The sequence below is a fragment of the Mustela nigripes genome, chromosome 4 (genome assembly GCF_022355385.1).
Source record: "Mustela nigripes isolate SB6536 chromosome 4, MUSNIG.SB6536, whole genome shotgun sequence".
Lineage (NCBI taxonomy): Eukaryota > Metazoa > Chordata > Mammalia > Carnivora > Mustelidae > Mustela > Mustela nigripes.
The window spans coordinates 43136381-43153864 of NC_081560.1; positions in this window are offsets into that span (position 1 = coordinate 43136381).

A 17484-nucleotide genomic window follows, 5' to 3' on the forward strand; every position below is an offset into this window, starting at 1 on the left:
TGCTGGCAGACACCTGTCTATACCTTGGCCATATGTGGCTCTATTCCGGGGTGCTGAGGTCCTCCTTTCCTTTTTGAAGGTTACCAGACATCACTAATTCACACACTCTGCATTTTCAGAATCCCAGGTGACCATAAATGTAATGGTTTTGAAATCTGGGTCTGCATGGACTGAGCCATCAACAACCTCTGGACTTCTTGGGTGGTTTTACAGACGTAGTTGTATTTTGCAGCCCTCCGGAATTCTCTAGAATCTAGATACCAAGAATACAATGAACCAGGCTCTGATAATTCTCATTCTGGACTCTCTTCAGGGGTTTCCTGCAACCATCCCAATAAGGGCTTGCTGAAAGATTATTAGGTTGGTTATGTCCTGGCCCTGGTAAAAGGGTAAATAATAAATTTTAGAGTTCTTCCCTCATTTTCTTGATAAAGTTCACACTTTAGTCCCTTCTAGCTCTTTTCTCTTCAGAAAAATAATAAAATCATCTCCCCCATGTGCCCCAGTGTGAGTCCACCTGAAACCATTTGGGACACCTCATTAGGAAGAGCTTAGTCAGGGATGGATTTGGGGGTGGGGTGGAGATGATTAGGTGACTGTTTGGATTAGCTTCTAATGCAAACACTGGCAGGGAATCACTTCAGCCATAAAACTTTCACCTCTTTTAAGCTTAGTCCCCTTGTCAGCAGAAGAAACCAAACAATAAGCCTGCTTTGTAACTGGATTCTAGAATGCTGTGTCCCGGGGCATCTACAGCATCTGTGCCACTGGGCACTCACTAGGCAGTGGAAATGAACATGGGGGAATTGAGGAACATGGCTTGCATTGATCCCTAATCTAGTAAAACTCCAACTCACGCTGGAATTAAACTTGTCTCCAAGGTTTTGAGCAGCATTTGGTCTTACCATCTTTTCTTCTCTCAGACACATCTGGACGGCTGGGTTCCAGGCTAACTGGGAATGAAACAAACACTGAAATCTTGCAGCCGGAAAACCTGTTTATTTTTATTTGAAGGTCTTAAAAACTGTATCCGGGAGGAAGTGTGGTCTAATTGTGAATATTGTGAATGATCCCTAATATCCTGGGTTCTAGTCTCTTTTACTGTTAGTAACTCACCATACAAGACCTCGGGTGATTTCATTTAAATTAAACGTGGCCTAATTTTCCCGGTGAGCCCTAAGACCTTAGATTTAAAGATGTTATTCATATGCACGTAAGCAGCTGAAAGGGAGAATTTCAACTTGGGCAAAGACCTTGAATTTATGACCAAACTTGGCCAAGAAAGAGATGCAGGTACTACTTTTAGGCAAGGGGCATCACCATCCTGGATTTTATAAAGTGTCTACCAGGCACCCAGGAATTAATGTTCGGTTCTCAAACTTGGTTCAAAGCCATTCCTTCCCAGAAGTCTTCAAAGGCATTTAGGAGTATTGATGAACAATTCCATCACTTCAAAAAGTCCAGGAGAAGCTGTATGTTTATCCTTGATGAGACTAATCAGGCACACTTTCTAAAACTCTCAATTTCTTTGATTTTAGCTGGAAAAACAAAGTCATCTGGTAACAGTTGTCATATTCTGAGCAGAAGTTCTGACATACAGTCTTTGATTAATAAAAATCCAAAAATAAATCTTCATTACTCATTTAAGTTTGTTTGCTAGACCAAAGCATTTAAAATATGGGGTCTATAAGGTAAAGAATAATTTTGAAAGGGTACCTGGTGCAGATGTTTGTTCAATGGACCATTGGGTGGTGGGTTTGTTTTAAGGAGGGTTGGAGAAGTGGAGCAGGAAGCTGAATACTCACGAAAAGAAAATAGAGTAGCCAGCAAGCAACCCACAAAACTTGAATAATGGATGGGTAACCAATTACAGCACCATCTAATTGTCAGAGAGGTTTTTGCTATGATAATTTCTTCCTCTTCTTCTTCTTCTTCTTTTTCCTCTTCCTCGTCTTCTTTTTCTTGTTCTTCTTGTTTTTGTTCTTTTTCTCCACCTCCTCCCCCTCCCATTCCCCCTCCCCCTCCTCCTCCCCCTTCCCCCCCTTCCTCCCCATCCTCCCCCTCCTCCTCCTCCTCCCCTTCTGCCTCCTCCTTCTTCTTCTCCTCCTCCTTCTTTTTCTTCTTCTTCTGTTCAGTTAGCCACTGTATAGTACATAATCAGTTCTTGATGTAGTGTTCAATGATACATTAGTTAAATGTAACACCCAGTGCTCACCACAGCACGTGCCCTCCTCAATATCTATCACCTTATTATCCCTCCCCCTACCTTCCTCCCCTCTGAAACCCCCAGATTGTTTCTTGGGGTCCATAGTTTCTCATGGTTCATCTCCCTCTCTGACTTCTCCCCCTTTGGATTTCCCTCCCTTCCCCTATGGTCCTCTGTGCCTATTCCACATATGAGTGAAACCATATGATAATTGTTTTTCTCTGCTTGACTCATTTCACTTAACATAATCCCCTCCAGTTCCATCCATATCAATGCAAATGGTGGGTATTCATTGTTTCTGATGGCTGAGTAATATTCCATTGTGTATGTGGACCACATTTTCTTTATCCATTCATATGTTGAAGGACTCTATGCTCCTTCCACAATATGGCTATTGTGGACATTGCTGCTATGAACATTGGGGTGCATGTGCCCCTTCTTTTCACTATGTCTTTGGGGTAAATACCCAGTAGTGCAATTGCTGGATCATAGGGTAGCTCTTTTCTTAACATCTCGAGGAACCTCCACACGGTTTTCCAGACTGGCTGTACCAACTTGCATTCCCACCAACAGTTTAAGAAGGTTCTCCTTTCTCTGCATCCTCATCAAGATTTGTTGTTTCCTGTTCTGTTCATTTTTGCCCTTCTAACTGATGCAAGGTAGTATCTCATTGTGGTTTTGATTTGTATGTCCCTGATGACTAGTGATGTTGAACATTATTTCATGTGTCTGTTAGCCATTTGTATGTCCTTTTTTGGAAAAGTATCTCTGTTCATGTCTTCTGCCCATTTTTTGACTGGGTTATTAGTTGAGTGTTGAGTTTGAGAAGTTCTATATAGATCTTGGATATCAGAGCTTTATCTGTAATGTCATTTGCAAATATCTTCCTCCCATTCTGTGCGTTGCCTCTTAGTTTTGTTGACTGTTTCCCTTAAGATCAGGAGCATGACAGGGATGTCTACTCTCACCATTATTATTCAATATAGTACTAGAAGTCCTAGTCTTAGCAATCAGACAACAAAAAGAAATAAAAACACCCAAACTGGCAAAGAAGAAGTCTTCTTTTCACAGATGACATGATACTTTATGTGGACAACCCAAAAGACTCCACCCCCAAATTACTAGAATTCATACATCAATTCAGCAATGTGGCAGGATACAAAATCAGTGCAAAGAAATCAGTTGCTTTTCTATACACTAACAATGTAACTGTAGAAAAAGAAATTAAGGAATCAATTCCATTCACAATAGCAACAAAAACCATAAGATACCTAGGAATAAACCTAACTAAAGAGGTAAAGGATCTATGCTCTAGAAACTAGAGAACACTTATGAAAGAAATTGAGGAAGACACAAAAAGATGGAAAATGCTCATAGATTGAAACATTATGAACATTATGAAAACGTTTATCCTCCCCAGAGCAATTTACACTTTCAATGCCATCCCTTTTAAAATACCATTGGCATTTTTCAAAGACCTAGAACAAAAAAATCCTAAAATTTGAATGGAAACAGAGAAGACCCCAAATCACCAAGGGTAGGAAGAAAAAGAAAATCAAAGCTGGGGACATCATGTTGCTTGACTTATGGCTATATTTTAAATCTGTGATCACTAAGACAGCCTGCTATTGGCACAAAAACAGACACAAAGACCAGTGGAAAAGAATAGAGTCTCCAGAAATGGACTCAACTCTATGGTCAACTAATCTTTGACAAATCAGGAAAAAAAAATCCAATGGAAAAAAGACAGTTCCTTCAATAAGTGGTGCTGGGAAAATTGAACAGCTACATGTAGAAGAATGAAACTGGACCGTTCCCTTCACCATATACAAAGATAAACTCAAAATGGATGAAAGGCCTCAATGTGAGACAGAAACCCATCAAAACCCTAAAGAAGAACACAGGTAGTTACCTTTTTCACATCGGTCACAGTAACTTCTTTTAAGATACGTCTCCAAAGGCAAGGGAAACAAAAGCAAAATTGAACTTTTGGAACTTCACCAAAATAAAAAGCTTCTGCACTGTTGTGATCATTTCTTTCAGCTTCATTCATTTATCACTTTTTATTTCTTCCAACCAGAAGACAGAAAAATAATGGTTCCCTAAATAAGGATGCTCTCTGGGTGTGAAATCCCAGGTACTTCCAGGGGACCTTCAGGTGCGTCCTCCTTCCTGGAATGAGCCCCTGAAACGTTGATTGACGACAACTTGATGGTGTGCATGGAATGGTAATTGAGAGGCATTCTTTCTGTGGATGTTTTTTCCCCACAGGTTGTGAACAATACATTGCCAACTTAAAAGCATCAGACTACTTGTCAATCTACATTTCTACTCAAATTTCACATGGATATAGTTCTGCCAGAAGGTGAGCTATGCCTCCTGGCAACCTGAGGAGGACAGCAGATGCTCATTCTCCCCAAAGCACATGTGCCAGACATTGTTAATCAGCCACAGATCCCAATAAGGATCTCTCTCAACACGCATGACAGGCGCTATGATGAATTGAATTTCGCATAAATTTTATTTGCCTACCCAGCCTTAAGACGAAGAGGTCACTTAAATTTAAGATATCACTCATAGGAGTAGGGGCCCACAGTCACATTAAATTGGTCTCAAATCCCAACTCAGTCACTCAACTAGCTGTGTGTGCGTGGGCAACTTACTTTGCCTCTCTGGGTCCCGGCTTTGTTCTCTTAAAGGATTATAGGGGCGCCTGGGTGGCTCAGTCGACTAAGCATCTCACTCTTGATTTTGGCTCAGGTCATTAAGTGAGAGAACATTCCAAGCCTGGCAGCCCAATGCCTGGAATTCTGTGTGTTTAATAAATGCTAATTCCCTTTCCTGCCAGTATTAATGACAAAGGGAGTTCAGTGCCTTACCTAGAACTCCAAATTTTCTGGCTCTTCAGCTCCTGAGTGTACTGGATTTAGCTGTTAAGCAAAGGTATGAAAACAGCAACACATAAACCCTATTGTGAATTTAAGGATAAATTAAAGAACTAAACGCAGACTGAGAGCAGCCAAACGGGTCAGCTTTGACCCTATACAAGCAGGTATTAACAGTCATGCTGCGCCCAACGCAGGCACTAACCAGATGGTTAAGCCTAGAAATCACATACATATGCCACTGAAGCAGAGGGGAGAAAAGCAATTAGGGGGCGGAACTGAGAAGACCCACCATTCTCTAGGCCATTTCTGGCAAAAACCTTTGTTCCAAGTTCTGCGACAGAGAATCATCTGTCTCAGCAATCCAGCTTCACCATGCACTCTTCCTCTGCTTCCTTCCTCTGGAATAAATAGAGCTTGTCCAGAGTCTGCGTGACCTGATTCTCCGTGCAGATACCAGCTCTCACTGAACTCACAAGCATGGATGGGAAAAACCAAAGACTCAACAAAGAGAGAAGGCTACTACCTTGATCTGTTTCTAAAGAGCAACCCTGCTGGTTTTGAGGGGCAGACAGGAGCTGCGAATGTAATTATAACCAACGCTGAGATTAAACCCATGAATGATTTGGCTGAAGCTTTTGCAAGAGATCCGAATTGTGTAGCATAGCAGTGTTTACAGGTTTATAGATCTGCCTGGGGCGTCTGACGCCCTTGACTATGATTTATTATTACAGGACAGAGATTATCTCAGACTGGGCTGGAAATGGATCTTGGCTGGGTTATTTACTCACCGGATGCAATGTGTGAGAGTTGATGGCCTTGTTTCTCAATTTGTCAGTTGTAAAGGGAGTCCCCAAGGCTCGATTGCAGACCCGGTATTGTTTACATAGCCCAGCAATAATACATCACATGTGGCAAAATATTACAAATTCATTTTTATGCTGATGATGTGGCTCATGCATGATAGTGGCTAATGTGCTTCTCTTTTTAGTTGAAATTGCAGCTAAGTTTCTAAAGGCACAAAGGGCCTTTTGTGTTCTGAACTATAAAGAAGAGAAAGTATATGACAGTTTTTAGAAGGACTAATGAAGAGTTTGATCTGTCTCGGCTGCCATCTGCAAGACAGTTCCATTATAGCAGTTACGGTCATTAGAATAACATCCTATCTGAAGAGATCTGTCAGGATTTTTAATACTATGATGATTACGATTATGATTATGATTTTGGAAGCTATGGGAAATGACTTCCCATTTTACTGTTTGCATTTAAGTGATGGGAAAGGAGTTATTTGAACGATGAGTTCCACCTGGTACTTGATTCAAATGGCTCCCACCGACCGTATGGAGACGACACTCTAGCACATACACTGTGCACCAAGGGACCCACTGTGTTTCAAACAATCTCGGCATAAATCAGTTCACTATGAGTTCACAGCAAATTGCCTGTACTCTGTCTCTGAAGAATCTTTAGCAACACAAGCATGTTTTAAGGAACACAGAGATGCCCCAAAGAGGCAAAAGCGGTGTTTGGTTTCTGGATTTGGACTCTGAGAATGCAAATCCTGGGCATCTTTCTCAAGAAAGAGCCATGCCTTTTAAATAAGATTTCATGCTCTTAGACACTAACGAATCAAAAAATAAACAAATAAAACGGCAGCTTCCTCAGGAATTTGGTGTGTTTCAAATGAACATTTACAAAAAGGGAAAAGGACAAAGCCATTCCATAGCTTTTTTCCAGCAATGTTCTAGCTCTAAAAAGCCCTACCTTTCCCCACAGTGAAAGACAGCAAGTAGCTGCTTGGCCACGGGTAATTTGGATTTAATTGTGTTTGCTTAAACCATACATTCCATTCCCAAACCATAAAAGTGAATCTTAGAAATCTCAAAGACTTGAAAAGTCTAGAGTCTATGTCCTGTTTGCCTTCTCAGAGGAAGATTCCCAGGAAAGCTTCATTGCAACATGTGTGTTAACCTTGATATCTTTCTAACATACTCCATGTACTCAGCAGGACCTCATTTTAAAGCATTATACGGAAGACCAAAAGTTGTAGACAAAGTGCCTCCAAGTAGTGATATCATAGTCAACTGTGAGAGGAGATGAGTCAAAGAAAGCAAGAAGGGGTTCCCAAAATCTTCCCTCTCATTTGCATATGAACTGAGGCGCTTACAATCATTCATTCATTTTCTTAACAAACATTCACTGCTTACCTAATATATGCTGAGGAGAGAAAATTACAGTAATGAGAGCACAGGCTTGGAATTTGGTGGGCCTGAATTCAATAAATGGCTTTGCAACTTTCTAAATGAGTGATGGTGGGCAAGTTATTTAACCCTGTTTTTTAAGCCTGGCACTTAGGTTTAATGAAGGTCAATGAAGATATGTCAAATCAATGATATGTCAAATCAAAGAAATAACAAAGTGTTTGTTTCTTAATCTGTAAGCCACGGCGATCAGGCCCTACCTTGTAGGGGTGTCGCAGATCTGAAGGGAAGATGGATGGATAGTGCTTTACTAGTAGTACTTCTTTCTTTAGTAGTCAGTGGTCTCCAACCTCTGGGGGAAGGCAGACAAGGAAATCAACAATTATTACTCTGCTGTGCAATTGAAAACCAAACAAAGGGGGGAGAGCGGGGAGGAGGCACATGGTGGTGAGATTCAGACAAGGCTTCTCAGGGGAAACCCACTGTCAAGCACTTTAGAAGGCAGGTGAAGCCTAGCCAGCCACCAGAAGGGAGGAACGGCGTTCCAGGCAAAGGGACTGGAAAGTACAGAGGCAGAATCACACAGGCACAGTGTGCCCTGATCAGGCCACTCTGTGTGGTTCAATGTCAGCACCTGAAGACACAACCCCTGGGTCTCGCAGGCTTACGGGAGGAGCCTGACCGGTGCCCCGAAAGCGGGAAAGCCCTCATGCAAACCCTGAAGGACAGGATGCAGAGGTGTTCCAGGTTGGTGAACACACAGAGATGCGGGGACAGTGGCACATCAGGAGGAGACATGGAAGCTCCGTGCCCTTTCCCCACACTGTGCCCAAGGCACAAGTTGTGCCCAACTCTTCCATCTAGCTCTTCCTGAGTCACATCCTTTTATAATAAACCAGTAATCTAGTGAGTAAAATGTTTCGCTGAGTTCTGTGAACCACACTGCACATTAATCAAACCTAGGAAGGGGACCATTAGAACCTCTGATACCTACAGCCAGTTGGTCTTAAGCGCCGTCACCACCCAGACTTCAGATTAGCCTCTGAAGTGTTGAGGGTGCCCGGAGCTCTGTCTTAAGAGGAGAGAGACCTAACCTGCGGGATCTGATGCTGTCTCCAGGTACATAGTCTCAGAACTGAGTTGAACTGTAGGACCCCCAGCTGGTGTCAGGGAGCTGTTTGCTTACATGCGTGGGAACCCCACCCCCACCCCCCAGCCCCCAGGTTAGAATTGGGTGCAGAATCTTTAAGAAAGAAACATGCTAGCAGGGAATTACCACTATTGCTGCTGGGCAGTGGGAGGCCCGGAAGTCACCAGCAAATTTGTGGGAGCCACCAAGAGACCCACCACTCCTCTCAAGCACTCAACTGTAAAGGACTTGTGAAATCTTCGTTTTGGGATCGGCAGCCCAGGCTTTTCAGCTCTGAATTCCTGAATGTGATGGCTAATCCCATCTGCTTTTGCATTTTCAGCTTTTCATCCAGGAGCCTTTTATCTTAACATTTTACCTCTTCTGCTTTTATGTTTTATCCTTTTATCTCATTAGCTTCTGGCCTTTTATCTTTTATTTTAAATATTACCCATTTTATCTCATGTCCCTTATCTTATAAAGATTTTAAGTGGATTTTTAACTAATACTGCATTCCTTTTCCTTTACATACTTTTTTTCTTGCCTTGATGACAACATTGTAGATATATTCTCCTGGTAACTTTCTAGCTTCCTTATTTTAAAAAGAATGTCTTCCTCCCTTTCTCATTTTCCTCTTCCTCCCCAATCTTTGCCTTTTTCCCTCTTCTTCTGTTTGACCCAGTTTGCATTTGTTTTTTTAATGTCCAAAAAGACAAACACTGGTGGGGAAGGAAGCATCCTTAGAGGCTGCCTGGGCACAGAGGAGGCTAACGTCCTCCTCAGGGAAATGCAGTGCCTCCCCCAGGCTGCTCAGCCACTCCTAAAAAAGAACCTGAACTCTTCTCCCCCTACCTGCAACCCACATTCCCACCCCCAGATCCACCAATGACTTGTTGGCCCTAATGGGTGGATTAAGAGAGAAAGAAAGAAAACTTGCCTATGAGAATAATGGGCTAACCCCTTCCAGGGTTATGGTTCTACCACAGAGTATACACACGAGTTACTACAATAGTTCTTCTTTCTGACATTGTATCCATCAGACCTTCTGGGAAGATTTGCAGGTGTAGAAAAGCAGGGTGTGTGTGTGTGTGTGTGTGTGTGTGTGTGTGAGTGTATACGGGTGCACATGTATGTGCATCTTTCCTTCTCCTTTAAGAAGATGAGATTATACAGTAGTATTATAAGTTAATATACTTATCTCATTGACTTACTTACAAATACATTTCCACGTCAGGGAAACTCATCCAACATGACTTTTAAAAAAAAAAAAATTTTAACTTCAATATGATTTTTTTTAAGGTTTTATTTATTTATTTGACAGACAGAGATCACAAGTAGGCAGAGAAGCAGGCAGAGAGAGAGAGAGAAGGAAGCAGGCTCCACACTGAGCAGAAAGCCTGATGCAGAGCTTGATCCCAGGACCCTGGGACCATGACCTGAGCTGAAGGCAGAGGCTTTAACCCACTGAGCCACCCAGGCACCCTTCAATATGATTTTTAATGCCTATCCTATTTTATAGATGAACTATAATTGATGTAATTCCTATCATGTCACTTTTAGATATTAGAACCAATACAACAACCAACATCTTTGTAGCTACATTTTTGGACACACACAAGATTATTTCCTTCAGTGAATTTCCTAGAAAGAGTCTTCCTCAAGACTGTACATGTCTTCATGTGTTTTTATATGGCCTAACCGCCTTCCAAGAAGGTTGTATCAATTTCGTAATATCAATCTGGTTTCTGCACACCCTCCCAGGTATGAGGCTGATTATTCTTTGGAATTATTCTTTGTGACCCTTGCCAATGTGATAGCTGGAAAGTGGCACTGCATTTGCAATTTGTAGATTCCCCATGGTGTCGAATATCTCGGAGGGACACATTCCTGGCTCTACTACTGTCCCTTCCCAAACTGCTTTCCCCAGCCTGAACTTTGGAGTATTGCCCTGAACGTACATTGGCCGACACCGTGAAGCAAAGTCCCACAACACATGTGTTTGTCTTCACTGTAAGAATGTTGTGAAGGGCTTGGGTCGTTACAAAAAGCAATGTCTTTTCTTAGGACCCACTGTAATACTAGGAAGAGTTGGATTTTATGAATATCCAATTTATTTTTATCTTATTGATACCAATGGAAGGTGCAATTGACTGTGTTGTCTTTTTTTTCCAGTAGCAGCTAGTAAGCTCAGAGCCAGCTCTCCTCCAAACTCCAGCAAGTTTATTCCACATGCCTGTTTGTGTACCGACCTCACTCTTGGCTCCTTCTTATCTTTCTCACCCTTGTTTCCCTTTTGTCATATTTTCTTCATATTTCAAATGGGTTGCATCTTGTTTGGCAGGCATTTATGCAACGCATGGCATAAATAAATAAAATATGGTCCTCTACGAGTTGATGGTGGCTAGTTATGGTTGGTGCCAGCCCAGTGCCCTAGCAATCACTGATACCGACTCGGTGTGGCGCTTCCCAGAGCTTTTCACATCAGGGTGAACACTGAAAATGATGATGTTGATATGATTACCGAGGAGATGCTCAGAGGCAGAGAGGATTGCTGAGGGGTCCTCTCCAACCCTGTCTCATTCCCCAAGGCAGAGAAGAACATTATAACACAATACCTGTAGCCCTTTGGTGGTACACAGTCAGCCACAGAGGCACTAGGCTCATGGGGGGAAAAAAACCCCACAAAAGTAAAACTAATAAAAGTAAAATAAAAAGCATTCCATTTTTGTGCCTACTCCAAAAGAAAGGCTGTATTTCCTCCCTCAAAGACATGTTTCTTCTGCAGATGCATTACAAATAAAATAAGAACAATTTCCGGATGGAGATAGCGTATGGATGGCTGCTCCCTTCCATCCTTCCTGGAATTCATGCCTGCCTATCTCTTCCTCCTTCTTTTTTTCCCCATGTTCCTTTAATAGTATTCACTCTCTTCTAAGAGCCTAAAGGGGGCATTTTCTATTCATGGAGATCATGGATTCTTTGGCTTTTCCTCTCCTAGGCTTGCTCCTGGCTATCCCTTCCTCTTGGCCGCAGGCTCCACGAAGTCTGTGCAGCATCCACCTTCCCCATTTCTTGGTTCTCTTCCCTCTACTCTCCCATCAAGCCTGGCATCAGAATAGGATTCAGACAACAAAATTCAGTATTTTGCTCTCTCACAGGGGCAGAGGTGAATTAGAAGTTCGCCGTACATGTTTCACATCACTAGGCACATAGCTAAGTCACCTTTCCTAGCCCATGTGCACCAGGGGGAGGGGCACAGGACCGCATTTTACCCATAGAATGTAAGAGGATTGGCTGAGGTCACTTTTGGGCCAGGGAGCTAAGAGTGTGCATTTTTTTCTTCTCTTCCTTCCCTCATCTACAGCCAAATCATACCAGGTGACCTCAAAGTCTCACTCTCAAGACAGCAAAACCACATAGTGGGAGGAGTACGGATCCCTAAATGACTGTACATAGCAGAGTTCCCTACTAACCCATTAGATGGTGGTGTGGTGGGGAAACCAACTTTCATGGTCTAAGATCACTGAGACTTGGGTAATCGTTTATTATAGCAGTTAGCATAGACTAATTAACATACTCATTTTTTCTTGTTGTTTCTAAAGAAAGAAAAAATAGGCCTAACTTTTTTTTATAGATTCTTCTTATTAATCACAGGGGAACAAGATTTAAAAAAAAAGAAAAGAAAAGAAAAGAAAAAGCAGGAGAGTTTTCAGAATTAGTGAATTCTTAGAACCATGTTTCCCAAAGAGTAGTTTGTAGAACACTAGTTAGTGCTCCAGGAAGTACACGGTAAAAAGTGGAAAAGGAGGCTTTCTGATTTAAGATGAGGAGGGAATGCAGAATGAGAAGAAATAGGCTTCCTTGCTGCAGGACTTCTCAGAGCCTTTAGTATAAAGCTGTACATTGTGACTCTTCACAAGGGTCTCTGTGGAACAGATTTGTTTCGATCTGAAGGACTGAAGATCAAATCTGAGAACAGAACAAGAACTGGCTCTTTTCAGATGTGAGAATTGTACCTCTGAATACCATTAGATGCAGAAATTCTATTCCATTGGAATGCTATTATAGTGTAGAGTTCTACTAAAACTGACCTTCTAAGGACTCCTTACTCCTCAGAAGAGGGCCAGTCCAGGGTTGACTGTTTCATCATCTGCCTCATCATCATGTCCCAGCCCCACCAGGGTGGGCAGTACAGGACCCCCAACATAAGCAACAGACCCCTCCTACTTCTGAGTTCCTGCCACATGAAACAATCTTGGCCTCTTTCTGGGAATGACCTTTTATTTTAAAAAGCCCACATAGCTTCCCGACCTCTGTCCCAGCACTGGTTTGGTACTCCATCCCTAAACCCCAGTTAACAATAGAGACAGGCCAGAAGGGAGGCTGGGCCCGGGGGGAAGAGGAGGCCACAGCTACAGGGCCAACACCCCTCCTGTCCCAGGGCTACAGAATGTGGGTGGGTGGCCAGGAAGCACCTCAGCCCTCGTAGCACTCGTAAGGAGCAGGACACAGGTGGGGCACAGGCTGTGGCAAGGTGTCTACGCTTCAAACACGCATGATGGGGCTGAGGTAAGCTGCATCCAATTCTAGGAGCGGTGGTCTCCAGTCCCTTCTATATTGTGCACAGGATGGGAGGGAGTGCCAATCCATCTCCCAGCCCCCCAAAACAGAGGTATACATATGTACGACGATGTAGAATATAGAGATATATACACCTGTGCAGAAAGCATTTGCCACCACACACTAAATGGTTATACTACACGGAGACACTAAAATGTAAGGGGCTCCCCCCACCCAGGAAGCGTAGGACCCTACAGCAGTTGATTTGGTACAACTAAACAGAAGGATGGTGAGGACATACCACATGTGGCATGAAGAGAAAGAGTGAGGAAAAACAATAGAATGGAGGAAAGCAAACAATTGGAGTATGGACTTAATGACAGTCCAGGGGGGCAAGATGTGCCGTTGTCCAAATTCCATCTGAGCACATAGGCAGCCAACTGCCTACAAGCTTCCTGGCAAATAGAGTTGAGATTTGCATAGATTTCTGTAGGGGAGACTGTCTGAACTTGCCCTGAATCACATCCAACTGAATGTCGTAATGCTATAGTCTTCAAGCCTCAACACCAACTCCAAATGTAACACCTGCCTCTGCCTAAATTCCCTAGACTCCTTCCCCAAGGGGGATCACAGAGCACAGATCCCAGCAGACAAGACTGCTTGTGAGACACTTTGAAGACATACTACATCTGCATTTGAGGTTTTAAAATCTCATTTGGAAGACTGCTAGTACCAGTGCCAGGGGAGGTCTCTGTCAGCTCCAAACCAGACAGAACCACTCTCATCCCCAGAAAGGAAGCAGAATAAGGCCTGGCCACAGGGTGGCAAGGCAGTGGTGCTCAGTAATGGCCATTACATCTACGCACTAATGGAGTGACAAATGCCTCCTGATGTTCTAGAAGTCATCCAGCACCCGGGATCCTGGACTGCTCCTTCCTCTCTGTTTCCCGCAGTACGGCCATACTGGAGTTCAATAATAGAAGTGATTCAATAGTCATTAATTCAAAGAGATGAAGTAGGAAGCACTATGTGCAGTAGTGCATGTATGACCTCTAACTCTAACCGAGTAGCCAATAGTCTCTTTTGTTCGTCTTTGATTTCCTCACTGTATCTCCTAAGTGTGTTTAATTGTTTGCCAGCACCATGATCTCCTGGGTACTTTTTTTTTTTTTAAGATAGAGAAAGAGAGAGAATGACAGCATGTGAGCAGTGGGGCGACGGGGGGAGAGAGAGAATCCCAAGCAGCTTCCATGCTCAACATGGAGCCCAATGTAGGGCCCAAGCCCATGATCTCAAGATCACAACTGAAGGAAGCTAAAATCAAGAGTCAGACACCCAATAGACTGAGTCACTCAGGCACTCCCCCTGGGTACTTTTTACAGTGCAATGTCCAGGCCCCTGATTAGCCATTTCAAAGCAGAGACAGAGGGAAGAGCCTAGGAATCTGCATTCTGAAAACTCTGCCTAAGAGATGCTTCTGCTCACGTAGTCTGGAAAATGCTGCTCTGGGGTTTGTACTCCCAGCAGTCACCCCTCACCAAGAATGAACCACAGCTCTACCCCACATGCTCACCTCCTGCTTCCCTGAGAACACCAGAGCTGCCCAGGGGCACTCTCCCCACCACCTCCACCAAGCCAGTGGGCCCTTGCTTCTGAGGCAGTGCTGTATCCTACCACTCTTGCCCCAAATCCCACCTCTACAGCCTCATCTCAGATATTGCTTGATCACATATACTTAATCCATGAGTACTGCCAAATGGGATTCCTATCCTGCTCCTCCATCCATGAGAACTCTCAGATCATCTCCATTCTTTGAGGTTTTTCCCCCTTCCCAACCAAATCTGTTAAACCTACGGCCTGCACCTGTTCTCCTCATTCTGTACCTCCTACTTACTCTTTAATCCCCCACCATCAGACTTCTCCCCACACCACTCTACTGAATCAAATTAGCAGCATTTGTCATGAAAATCATGATGTATTACATCCAAAGGTACTTTGCAGCTAATAAAATACTTGCACACACATTTTGCCATTTGGACTTCATCACCCTGTGAAAAAAAATGTGTCATATCTTAGAGATTCCCAAACTTCAGCCTACATTATTGTGCCACCTTCCCAATTTTTGCCATATCTATTGGCCCCACATTATTAACTACTTAGGGTTTTTCTTAAAATAACTCACATATTTTAACTTGTTTACTTTGAAAGAAAAGTGTATGTGATTGGAGAATCAATATCATTTGTCATAAATAAGAGGTATAAAGAAATTCAATGAAAACAAAATAATATGATTAAATTTTAAAGTCAATGTGACTCTAGCTTGTGGGATGATGATCAAAGGTAGACTTCTGAGCCCTGGGGAAAGTCAGCTCTCTGGCTTCCCCATTGTTCCAATCCAGGGAGTAGGAAGCCTCAACCCTACTGAGCTCCCTCTTGGCATTTCTGGGTTCATAGAGCCTGGTTCACTAGCAAGTGGTCCCTATCAACCTTTCCCCTCCCCAAATACCAGGTCTTTCCCAGGACCTAGACCCAGAAACTGCTTCCCAGTCACTGTCCAGCCCGGGGGGGGGGGGGGGCGGAAGAAGCACCACACCTGTTCTCTCATAAGGATCTTAGCAGATCCCAGGGTCTCACTCACATCCAGTTGCCCACAGGTTCTGACATAGCCCCAGGAGAGGCAAAGAACAGGAATAAAGGCCCCCCTCAGGTGGCCATGTTTTTAGCAATGCTTCTATAATTCTAACTGCAAACTATCACTTGCCAAGGCTTTGAGCCCAAAGACCAGTTACAACTTGTCTAAAAATGAAATCATCATGGGGCGCCTGGGTGGCACAGTCAGTTGAGGGTCTGACTCTTGGTTTTGGCTCAGGTCTGATTTCAGGGTTGTGAAATCAAGCCTCGACATGGGGACACAGGGCTTCACTCTCAGCAAGGAGTCTGTCTGAGTTTTTCTCCCTTCGTCCTCTGCCCCTCCCCATGGCATGCTCTCTCTCACTGAAATAAATAAATCCTTAAAGGTGGGATCATCACATACATTTGATGGTTATTATCAAGAAAGAAGGAAAGGAAGGAGGGAAAGGAGGGAGGGAGAGAGGGAAGGAAGGAAAAAGAAGAGAAGAGAAAAGAAAAGAAAGGGAAGGAAAGGAAAGAAGGAAGGAAAGAAAGAAAAACAGACAAGTGTTGGTGTCTATGTGGAAAAATTAAAACTCTTGGGCATTGCTGCTGGGAATATAAAGTGGTACAGCCACTGAAGAAGACAGTATAGTGGTTTCTCAAAAAAAAAAAAATTAAGCATAGAATAGCACAGAATTACTATGTGATCCAGAAATTACTCTACACAAAAGAATGGAAAGTAGGGTCTTGAAGAGTTATTTGTAGACCTGTATTCATAGCAACATTTTTCGCAACAGTCAAAATGTGGTAACAAGGCAAATGTCCATCAATGGATGGAGCCTTAATCAAGAATGAAATTCAGGGGTGCCTGGGTGGCTCAGCGGGTTAAAGCCTCTGCTTTCGGCTCAGGTCATGGTCTCAGGGTCCTGGGATCGAGCCCCACATCGGGCTCTCTGCTCGGCGGGGAGCCTGCTTCCTCCTCTCTCTCTGCCTGCCTCTCTGCCTACTTCTGATCTCTGTCTGTCAAATAAATAAATAAAATCTTAAAAAAAAAAAAAAGAATGAAATTCAGATCCATGCAACAACATAGCTGAACCTTAAAGACATTTGCATAGTGAAATAAGCCAGTCACAAAAGAACAAATACTGTATAATTCCACTTTTATGAGATACCTAGACTAGTCAAATTCATAAAGACAGAAGGTAGAAGGGTGGTTATTAGGGGCTCAAGGGAGGGAGAAACGAGGAGTTCCTTCTTCTACAGGCACAGAGCTTTGGTATGGATGATGAAAAGTTTTGGAGATGGATCATAGTAACGGTTGCACAACAATGTGAATGTATTTAATGCCACTGAACTTTACACTTAAAAACAATTAAAATGGCAGATTTTCTGTTATACGTATTTTACCACAATTTTAAAAATGAGATCAGCAGTTATATGTTAGAAACGTGTTAAAGTTAGATTAGCACTGAACTGAGACTTTCTGCTTGACCAAATCAAGACTGAAATTGAACTGGAGAGAAGGTAAGTTTCTCACCATGTGATTCAACGTTATTGAAGGTCACTTTCTAGCATCTCCAAAACCACCAGTAAAATGTTTACCAAGTTTTAAGAAAACATTCTAATAATAGCTTAGATATTCGATATACAGATAAGGACACTGAATCCCAGACACAATAGATATAATAAGTGATTTCCCAAGGTCGCACAAAGTGAATGCCTCGATCCAGGTTGTTCTGATTCCTGATTTAGTGTCAGCCCTATTAACTCCTAGTGTTCCTTCCCATCCCTCTCTCTTTCTTCTCCCTTGGTATCGAAGACACTGAATTCTTTTTGTTTTTCTCCTACCCATTTTTCTTTCTCTATTTTTTTCATAATTAAAAACAGTAG